We start from the raw sequence: 10,004 nt of genomic DNA on the forward strand, positions 1-10,004 counted from the left end.
CACCCCAGGATCTGGCTTGTGAAAGAGGACTTGATGCTGTGACTTATTTCCTCCTGCCTCTGCAAAGACGCGTATGTTACAGGATCACAGTGGCAGAACTGACCACAGAAACTCTACATTTCAGCCCTTCTAAATTAGCCACAAGGAAGTATTATCCGAGAATTCAAACCAGACCTCACTTGGCATCTTGTTTGTATTATTTGTGGTCTCTGGCTTAACACCACAAGCCACCCTTTGCCCCAAACTGCTTTAATCACAGCCATACATAAGGGCTCAGCTGAGACATGAGCCTCAGAGTACTGAGCATTGCCTGTACATAGAGGAAAAGCTGATACATGCTCCGAGGTCAGCTAAATAGATGACAAAAAAAAAAAAGACTGCAGTCTAGCTTCTTGCTACAACAGACCCCTGTGGGACTCAGATAAATGATTGTTTAAACAGAGTTTTCACTGCAATAAACTTTTTGCATGTCACTGCCTTGGGTGTATGAAGGAACAACCCGTTTGGATTAGAAACATATAGAACTGTTGGAAGGGACCCTTAAACATCACCTAGATCAATCCCCTGCAATCAACATGGACACTCACAGCTCCATGAGGTTCTCAGAGCCCCATCCAACCTCATCTTGAGTGTCTCCAAGGATGGGGCATCCATCACCTCTCCGAGCCATTTTTCCTGCCCCTGGACAATGCAAGTCTCTACAAAGTCCAGCATTGAAGCTGTACTCAGGCAATTGATTTCAAGGACTCAATGCTCTACATTTAAGGATCATCGTGTTCCCCATCGAGGTGCCTGAGGCACATCAACACATTCATTTGAGGCTGGAGCTGCAAAGCCCCTCATCAGATCTTGGTAATGCTACTTTGGTACAGACTCAAAGCACTCGAAGGGGAATCCTTCTCAAGTGAAGAACTACAGAAGAAACTCTTTGGGAGCACATCTAGCAAAGTCTGAATACAAATAAATCTTTAGGAGTGATTCTAGGGTAAAAATCCACAAATGAATTGTAGTTTACCGGGCTTCTGTACAAGAAATCACCTTTCACAACTCTGCTCCTCTGGCACTGGGCTGCTCAGTACATAAGGAGAGTTTATGTTGCCTGCAAAGACAGCCAGAGTCATTGATAGCAGAAAGTAAAGAAAACAGCACTGAACTGTGCTGTTGCCAGGTGAGTATAACTCTGGTTTAGAACTAAACTTTGTTTCTGCCTTGTGTTACAACCTGCTGGCAGGACATAGACATTTTCCTCGTGCACACCCCCTGGCCCAGGTTACATTCACTAACAGGCACACTAGTACTTTTCTTCATTTAGAAATGAATCAAGCTCACACATCCTGTGAAGATCATTTTCCAGCCAACGTCACAACAAGGCTGCCTTGCTCTGCCCCAGGTAACCCAAGCACAACACACAGGAGCTCATCCTATTCATTAAAAGTAAAGCCCTCCTTCCTGTCTAAGAATTGAGACTTCAGAGAAAACCTTTTCCCCGTGCTGTGCTTTACATTAACATCCTTTATATTAACATGTAGATGAGGTTCATCCCAACGGGGCATGACAACAGTCCACTGTTTTGGTTCCCATGGATTCTCATTGCATCCATGAGGAACAAGTAGGGATAGAAATTGCTTCACGTAGCCGATATTTAAATTATATTTTTAAAAGAAAACTGTAAAGAAAATGGAAATACTACAATGCAATACAGAAAAAAACCACAACAGATGGAACACACCTGCTGAATCCAACTCACTCTTCAAGCAGGTTTGCTGTGATAGCAACAGATAAAAAAGGGCTCCTGAAAAATGGCATTATAATAAATTGGAGTTTGTAATAATGTATATAAATTTATTTGTTCCTTTGGTTTATAAATGGGAGCTGCAGTCTTAGGTAACTGCTCTGTGGTCATAGGAAGCCCCCAGGAGCTCGCAAAGAACCCAGCTATTTGGAGTTTAGGGGCATAACCTGAAACCCAGCACCAAATTTTGTGACTCTGATAATTACTTTTAAATGCTCCTTTATTTATAGGGCACTCATCCTGACTGTTTCTAGGGAATGGAAAACTTTAGAGAAATTTTTTCAAGTGATTAACATTAAAAGTTAAGCATCATAACTTCACACAGAACTGCCCCCATGATCCAAACGCACATGCTAAACCCTTTTATTCTCTACTGAACGTTGATTACATTCACCCCAGAGGCAAAAGGTAAAAAAACAATTTCCAGCTGCTTCTTTAAGACTTGGTATCTCACTTCTATTTTAAATGACTCTGTTCTGCTTTTCTCTCACAGTGGTTTTTCTGCTTTTGAATAATTTCCTCTTGTACTTGGAGCTGCTTATTCTAGTGAAGGACACTAAGCCTTGTGAAACGTGAGAGCACGCCAACAGATTACCCTATAGAGTATCTGGCACTGGCATCAACTCGAGGAATGGGCTGATACCAGAGTATGCCTTGCACCCACAGGAGTATCTTAACATGAAGCAGTTGCTGCCCAAGGGATAAAGTCTATGTAGGTGAAATGCAGTACATGTGCTCAAGGGTCAGAAGCACCCTGGAGCACATAAAAGAACAAACGTTTCCCTTGATAGCATGGTCAAAGAAGCCTTAGTTGGAATTTCGGAAGGGCCGTGCACTCAGCTTGTTGATTTACAAGGAGGATCTTAGCCACCAGATTTCATAGGGAAGGATTAAGAGAATCATGTAAGAGTTTACCTTGGATGATGGCTCTCCTGTGAAACAAAGACTTCAAAAACATATATATCTGATAATCCTTTTACCTCAGTCCAGTTGTCCAGCAGTGGCTTTATTATGTGGCACTCAAAGAAAGAGCTCCCAGTTTCAACAATGCTATTACGTGCCACTTATGCTGACAGAACTCATGAGACTTCACTGGATTACTCAGTCCTATGGAAAAACAGTAAAAATCCTTCAATACGTTGTATTTGTTCCATTTACGAAATGTATTCAATGAGTAGTTTTTACTCCTTGATACAACTCAGCTCACATTAATCCATGAGCAAACAAGTTCATCTTGGAGAATCCTACACCCATGTCAGCGAATACTCTGAAATCTGAGTGAAGTGGGACACAGCTTATATGTGAGTAGTTCACATTCCAGGTGATGCACATATGGAAACTCAAACTGCATCAACAGATATCAGTTGTTTTCACTTCTTAATCTGGTGGGTTTACTCCTTTCTTTAAAAAACACCCATGGGCAAGGACAAAGAAGGAAGTGGAAAGGCTATTTTACATCCCCTTTATTCCACTGATGTCTAGAAACAAAGATCTTCTGACATAGCATATTTCAATGTCCTTTGTTTAACCTTCCCCCTTGAAAGATCAGAACACAGAGTCTTTGTGTTCTGGTGCTTTGTAGGCTAACCTACAGGTTATGCTTTGATAAATATCCAATGAGCTAAGGAAACATCAATGCTTTTCCTTAAGATGCATAGATGCTATTTTGTCTGACATCTAATATTCTTGTTAGACATTACCTTAATCACTTAGGAGACCTTTCTGCCTCTGAAGCTCTGTTTGCTGTTCGCACAGCTTACTGAAGTAACCAGTGCTGGTATTTTATCTGTTTTGCCCACTTTAGACTTCATCAGGTCCTTTGGAATTCACAATCTGACTCTGGTCTCAGGAGCAGAGGCAGCGAGTTTCATCTTTACAAAACAATCATGTCCCCGGGGCTTGACACACACTTTAAAGCAAAAACAGAAACCCAATAGGAGTGATGTTGCAGTGCTCTGGAAGCAAGAGGCTGATAGTAAATGACTATCCTGGCGTAACACGAATAAGCTCATGGCAAAGTTCCTGTCACAGCTATGTCTGTGCATATTATTTCTGATACACCACAGAATGTATACATTCACCAGCCATAGTTTCAGAAATTGCACCTTGCTGAGTTCATTGGCAGTTATGGACCCAATACTCCTAGATCAGGATAGTTCCCACCAGGGCTCCCTTCCAGGGAGGGCATACTGTAATGTAGACTGGAAAAGCAAAACCATTACCATCATCACTGATGGCATATGAAAGACTGGAATAGAAAGCAGCAGAATAAACTTATGCAATAACACAGGGGCAGAGGTAGTCACTGCTGTTAGGGCTGCTTGCTCCATGCCTTGCTCCAGACCTTTACTGCTCTGAGACATTAGGTCTAATTCTCTCCCAGATTACCAAGTGCCCTAAATGCTTTCCCCCTTAAGAGCTATACCTTGAATAACCTCTCCTTTCTGAGGTTAGCTTCACTACTCTCACTACAATTGAATTTGAATTCTTCCCATGCAGCTTCATGTGAAACTCAGGAAAGCCCCCATCAACCCCTAAGTGACTGGGATGAAAACTTTGGGAACAGCCATATCTCCCTCCGTTCTCTGTAAGTACAAACTTACTCTGAACTGACCTGCCTCTCTCGTGAGAGACTGGACAGAACCTTGTATAGCAGGAACAGAGAAGCAAACAACCTGTACACCTCCAAGATGACATATGGTCCATTCCTAGAAGGAATTAACATTCCTTGTTACACATTGTTTATTACATATTGGCATTGGATAAGCCCCTAAGAATCTGTTTGGTTTTGCCATCCTGCCCTTAGGTTACCATCAAAGTTTGGCAGCTTAATTAACCCAGGCTGCTTGCATCACTGCCACTGAAATACCCCACACCACGCAGGTTCAGCTTTGATCGTTATTTGATCAGAGTAAGGATTGCCAAAAGAGGATGGAGAACATGGCAGGTCCTGGGGGCTGGTTTCATTGCCTGTTTAGTTACCAAAAAGTAATGCACTCATCTCTCCTCTCTTCCCAGCCATCAGTTTCATCAACCACAACTACAGGGTTTACCTGAATGTTTTCATCCAGATCAGAAAGAGAGGCTGCTCCTTCACATGGTGACACACTTACCAGCACAAGGGAGGAAAATAGAAAACACAGTCCAGGATGGTGAAAGGCCAAAGAAGGCTCTTTCAGCATTCAATTTCAGCTGCTCAGCCCACAGTAGCTTTAAAGATGCTGCACTCTGACAGGGCTTTTCTTTCACATGAGATGTAAAAACAGAAGCCCTGACCTCTTGTGGTCATTAAAGCCCACAGAAACAGCAAATTGCAATTTTCCTAATTCTTTAATCTTTAGCCCAATCATTTTCTGCTATAAATGGTAACACTAATGGTGGGGTATGCTGGATGCCCATCAGTCACAACCTGTTGGGATCATAAAAACCTCAATTATTAGCATTTTGCCAAGCAATCTGAAAACCTTACCCAAAAGACAGGATGGAAAAGTAAAGTATTGCTCAGTATAATATACGATCCACACGAACTTCTCTCCACAGATGTTAGTGAGCATACTTCTGCTAGGGCCACATCATCATTTTCAATTTCAGGATTGTTTTATGGACATCTAACAAACCATGTAAGTAATTCATGGCACGTTTGGGACAAGTTAAAGAAGAAATTATGTTTAAAAGATTCATACCTGCTTTGAGATGCCTGGGGCTGGAACTCAATAAAATACACTCTCTTGGTTGTTGGTTTTTTTGTTTTTGTTTTTTTGTAAAGGGTGAATGATGAATTTTGACTATAATGCTAAAGGACTCCTTGGGACAAAGCACAAAACTGCAGTGCTGGAGTGTCAGGTTAATACACAATGAGGACCCACTGTAATTTTGGGGATTAGGGATTACAAAGATGCTTGAACTGAAGGGCTGTCATAGAGTGTGATGCCAGAAGGTAAAGGGAAGGTGTAAGCATCCACACCATTGCAAGTGAGTCCGAGGATTTTGTGATGAATAAATGCACCAGAGTCTGCCTTCACGCTACATACAAGAAATGCACAGCTAAAATAGCACAGAGTATCATCTGGAGCATCTTGCTGAGCCTCCTGCAGCCAGAGCAGTCTCCTTAGGGCAAGCTCCCATCACAGGCTGTTGCTGAGATAATTATTATTTGTGACAAAGTGAAAAACTGTACTCTGTCCCTTCAGGGAGGTGGAATGTGCCATAATGGGCAAAGCAAACATGGTGCATATACAGGAGCATTTCACATCAGTGCAGTGCACACACACTGCCTCTGCTCATCACCCCATGGCACTGGAGGGGCTGAAACACTAAAGAGCAACTCCAAATAGAACCCAACAGCTGCCACCCTCTGCAACTGTGTCTCCTGCAATAGGATTTGTCTCACAGGCATTGCGCCTGCAGGTCATTTAAGACTCAGACTCTTCGGAAAAGAGAGCTGGCCAAACTAGAAATCTACCAGTGGATTTGTTAGCATTTCTCCTCCTGGTTTAAGCTGCACTTTGTCTTTCAAGTGGGTGTTTGTACAGCACCAACCACAAAGGGCCCTGAGCCAGGATGAGCCACCCTCGCACTCCAGGATCAGGATAATATTAAAAACACAAAACACAGTGACACATACTTAAACTCCGCAAAAAGCTGAAAACATCCCCAATAGCACATTTCATCACAAAGCTATTAGAAAACATACACTCATTTTTGGAATCATCTGATTTTGTGTCCCTTGTTAAGCGTATTTTGTTCTGAGTGCTTTTTCCTCCATAAGAACACAGTGCACATTTATAACCAAACTTCATTTCAGTTGTTTTTTCACTGAGAACAGGCTGAATATGCTATTACTCAGCATTCTGTCACCAGCCACACAGGGCAAGAGACCAGGACATAGGCAGAGGTGTAGGAACAGGAGCCCACATCCACACACTTGCAGTTCCATGTGGTGGAAGTCTCCTCTCTCCCCTGAGCTGGTCATTTTTCTGCACCATCCAGGCTCCCCATGCTACTTGCAGGCCATGCTGGGTCCAGGGGCACACAAGGGATGCCTTTAATACCCCACCAGCTGCTCCTGTAGAAGAAGAGGTCTCATGCAGCTTACAGGTCCTCACAGGGGAGCAGAGGGGCAAATGTGAGGCCCCATCAGGAGTTCTCCCAGCTCAAGAAAGACATGAAGCTGTTAGAGCAGGTCCAGGGGAGGCCACAAAGATTCTCAGTGGGATGGAGCAATTCTCTCTCACAAGGAAGGGCTGGGAAAGCTGACCTTTATCAGCCTGGAGAAGGCTCTGGGGAGACCTCATTGTAGCCTTCCAGAAGTTGAGGGGACTTACTTTTTACACAACCTGATAAGGACAGGACAAAGGGCAATAGCCTAAAACTGAAAAGGTAAACATCCCATCTGTGAGGCAGAACAGATGTCCCCACACGCCTTGCCTGCTCAGTTGACTGCTGTGACATTCTGACAGTGACAGAAGGGCAGAGCAGAAGCATCTCAGTTACTGCTCTGCAATGCAGGGCTCTTGCTGGGCACTCTCTTTCTGAAACATATGATGCTGTAACAACACCACCCCAGGTTGACAAGCAGCTTAAGAGCTGGCTCTACCCTCTGGACCCCTGGCACATTATGCCATGCAGCAAGCAGCATGTGTTGGCTTGGGAAAAAGCCATTATCACTCTGGACAGCCACCAGGCCTAATTGTTAATCCAGTGCCTTTACCTGCCCTATTGCTATTAATATCAGAAGAGAAAGGAAAAAATCCAGGGGGAGGAATTGACTTAGCCATTGAAGCATGTTATTAGATTACAGATTCAAACCTCAGAAGATGAACCACAATAGGATAGTGTAAAATAACACTGAATTAAACCAGAAAAAGCTCAGCACTGTCTAATCATTATAGAATTACGATACCCAACCCTCAAGCAGCCTATGCTTTCTATTTTAAGCCTTAAGGATCAAAACGTATCATAACACATAGGAGAAACCCAACACCCTACACCCAAGTCTGGACACTGGGTCTCAGGTGCTGAGCGAGTCAGGACTGGGTCTGACGTGCCACATGCTGCCAGAAGGACCCAGATACAAGAGTTTGTCCCCATGAAAGCTCTCCTCGCACGTGGCTACATCAGAGCTTGCCCATAACACAGTTGTCCTCACAGCCCCCACAGCTGAAATGCGATTTCTTCTTTATGCATGAAGGTTTACCTTATTTCCATTGTCCTTACTCTCACAAGCTAAGTTCAGCATTTAATTAGATGGCAGAGAAAAAAATAAAAAATAAAAAAAAAGCCTTCTAAAAGGGTTTGAAATCTAGACTAGAATCAGAGGAGCTGTTAGAAGCTTCCTCCACTGACACATAGTAGGATCACAAGCTTCAGTTATCATATACATCAATACATAGTGCACCTCAAGAAGGGTAGATAAGCCCTCTACAAACAAAGTCAACTAATGTTCCAACACCACATTGCTTTACCTACAGAGAGAATTGGCTCCTGCAGGACTCCAGGGCCACTGAAAAGATAGGAAAAGTCACCAGACACAACAAGACAGAGGAAAATGTGCAGAAAGAAAGAGGACTTACACTGTCATCCTGATGAGCCAGAGCTGCAGGGCTCTAGGATATCCCTGTGTCTAAACCACACAGTCTTCCCTCCTCTTCTTCAGCAAACCTCTAAAGTCTGCTTACACGATCACCAAGAGACGTTACACAGTGACGTGATGAAGAACAAAGGCTACATAACAATTATAAACATCTTTTAGAGTAAGAATACAATAGCAAAGACCCACATATATTTTATATTTAGGTCTTACCTGCACCCTGAGAGAAGAAAACTGCCCTGAACATCCATTCACAGCAGCCATAAAGCAAATCTTACATCACCAAAGCCACCTGTGCTTGTGCAACCATCCACAGAAGTGAGAACACCTGGTATCAAACCCTACCCAGGACCAAAGCACAGGAGGAATAAGTGCTGCAATCACCAGCACACAGGAAAAGTAGAAGCTATTAGGAGTCTAAAATAAAATTCTACCACATACTGTGTAAAAATAAATAAAACAAAGGCCTTTTCTAATTAAATAGATGATGAAGAGGAAAGCTAACAAGCAGTGCAGCTGGGAACCCTTTGAAATAATTAGATCTACCTACTTGGCTCTAAAGTTTTGGGTTGTATTTTTTTTACTATCAGGAACATCAAGAAGGGTGTCAGCAAGAGACCTTCTCATTTCTTAGGGGAACAGCACTGAAGGATTTAAAATCTATTGAGAGAAGCCTGGGATTCTTTAAGTTCACTGGAGCCAAAGTAATTCACCCTGAATGCAGGCCCTGAAGGTGACTGTGGAGCTTAGAATAAGGATGTCAACATGGTGCTTTCATCGTTTGCTAGCAGAGCTGCTACTGCACATGGAGCTTCCCTTGACCATTTAATTAATAAAGGGACCCACGCAGCTGGAATTAACGTGAATTTTCAAAGCATCAAAAAGTCCAGCAAAGGATCAAGCTGATATTTTCATTTATATATATTAGCTTATTCTTGGGTATTGTTGTTCTACTCATTCACATGATACAGCAGCCTCTTACTCACACATACACCCTTACATATTTCCTTTCATTTTACCTCCATGATGCTTCTGTGGGATGGGGGCTATCACCAATTAACACTGACAATGGGAGCTGGAAGGGAATTTTAGCAAGCACAGCAGGGTTTTTTTCTCCCCAAAATCTTTGAGGAAAGGGATTACCTCCCTGCCCCCCTGCCAGAAAAAGCGGTGAGCTTTGTGCCAATGTGTTTCTCTGATCTTTTCTTCTTGGTTTTTCTGTCTCTTCCTTTTTTTCCTTTCTTTTCCTTTCTTTTCTTTTTCTTTTTCTTTTTCTTTTTCTTTTTCTTTTTCTTTTTTTAAATTTCATTTAAAACCATACAGTACCAGGGAGGAACGTTCAAAAACATATTCATTGCAGTGCATTGAGCAGAGCAGGCCTCAACAGTGCCAGGTCAATGCATTCGCTCCACTCAGCATTCTATGGCATCCTAAAAATTATCCCAGGAGAATCCAGTTTTCATTACCACCTGCAGTCCAAGTAAGCACTGCCTTTCCTCTTCTTCCTATGCCAAGGGACAAAGGTCTCAATTAATATAAGAACGAGATAATATTTGATAACACATTGTTCTATTTGTGGACTCAACGTTGCTGTTTCACTCCTGTAATTCTCAAGCAAGATGG

The 10,004-nt window shown here is 42.7% G+C and overlaps 1 long non-coding RNA gene across 2 annotated transcripts; it reads right to left on the reverse strand.

Moving 5' to 3' along the window:
• Positions 1-2,138: 2,138 nt before the first annotated feature.
• On the reverse strand, positions 2,139-8,528 carry LOC107308746. 2 transcript variants are annotated; one of them, XR_001552891.2, is made up of 4 exons: positions 8,365-8,528; positions 4,407-4,500; positions 3,493-3,701; positions 2,139-2,899 (listed from the first exon to the last, which is right to left on the reverse strand). It is a non-coding gene; the product is annotated as an uncharacterized LOC107308746 (long non-coding RNA). The 2 variants fall into 2 exon arrangements; XR_001552892.2 differs by lacking the exon at positions 4,407-4,500.
• Positions 8,529-10,004: the final 1,476 nt, after the last annotated feature.

The sequence above is a fragment of the Coturnix japonica genome, chromosome 2 (assembly GCF_001577835.2).
Source record: "Coturnix japonica isolate 7356 chromosome 2, Coturnix japonica 2.1, whole genome shotgun sequence".
Lineage (NCBI taxonomy): Eukaryota > Metazoa > Chordata > Aves > Galliformes > Phasianidae > Coturnix > Coturnix japonica.